Here is a 977-nt window from a genome sequence, read left to right as displayed (position 1 = left end):
CGACTTTTCGGGGTTATCTCTCATCTTCAGGTTAATAGAAACAAATTCTCAAAATTAATACATGCTTACAACAATTTTATAGAAATGTTAATCAGGTAAATAGTTTAATAAATAATGTGATATAGGGTTAATGTTGTAAGCGTGTGTTAATTTTGAGAATTTGTTTCTGGCAACCTGAAAATGTGGGATAACACCGAAACGTTGTTGTCTTTGTAAAAATTAATAAAATTTAAACAAGGAAGATTATTATTAATTCGCCAATTTCATATTAATTTATAAATAAATTGAATAGGTAAATTATAAATTAATAAATTTTATAATACTAAAATTAATAAGAAAACAAAATAAAATTTTAAATATAATGAAAGCATACTGTAAGGTAGGTTAAACAATTTGATTGTTAATAGTTAAACAGAAATTGTAAATAATTGAATTGTAATTAAGTAAAATAGTAGACAAAATATAGGTAATTTAACATAATCTGATAAAAGTTAATTAATAGTGTACAAATTCATTTTCTGAGACACTCTTTAAAAAATAATCTTTCCCTGAAAATATCTTTGAAACTGATAAGAGCGATTAGTCATCCCATAGAAATAGAACCTATAAGTTATTTAAATGAAAAATAACAGCTACAATTACAATTAGGTCAGTTATCATCAAAGATTACTCAGGTACAACAATTTGTTTTAAGGAACAATGAACTCTTACTTATCTATACAACATTTTAATGAAATAATACAAAGATCTACGCAATTTATACGGTACAATAAACACAAAAATTAGTAAATAATAAAATCTTATTCTATTAGCCGTATACATCATTTTGCCGTTTAGTAGCTCCAACGCAACCAGTGCATATTTTCATTGCTTGTTGACCGAATGTAAGAGTACTACAAAGAATGCAAGTGCTCGCTGTGAGCCTTGTTTTTCTTTCTTTCAGGCATAGTCGACATCTCTTCCTTCCAGCTGGGCCC

The 977-nt window shown here is 26.9% G+C and overlaps 1 protein-coding gene across 7 annotated transcripts in view; it reads right to left on the bottom strand.

The window, feature by feature from the left end:
- LOC106677777 (tigger transposable element-derived protein 4) overlaps positions 1 to 977 on the bottom strand; it is a 101900-nt gene that overhangs the window by 1817 nt on the left and 99106 nt on the right. The gene's annotated exons all lie outside the window — the stretch shown is intronic.

Source organism: Halyomorpha halys, unplaced genomic scaffold (assembly GCF_000696795.3).
Source record: "Halyomorpha halys isolate HHAL.00 unplaced genomic scaffold, Hhal_1.1 Scaffold8.1, whole genome shotgun sequence".
NCBI classification, from domain to species: Eukaryota; Metazoa; Arthropoda; class Insecta; order Hemiptera; family Pentatomidae; genus Halyomorpha; species Halyomorpha halys.
The sequence above is the reverse complement of the archived record's forward strand: the minus strand, read 5'-3'. Positions and strand labels throughout refer to the sequence as shown.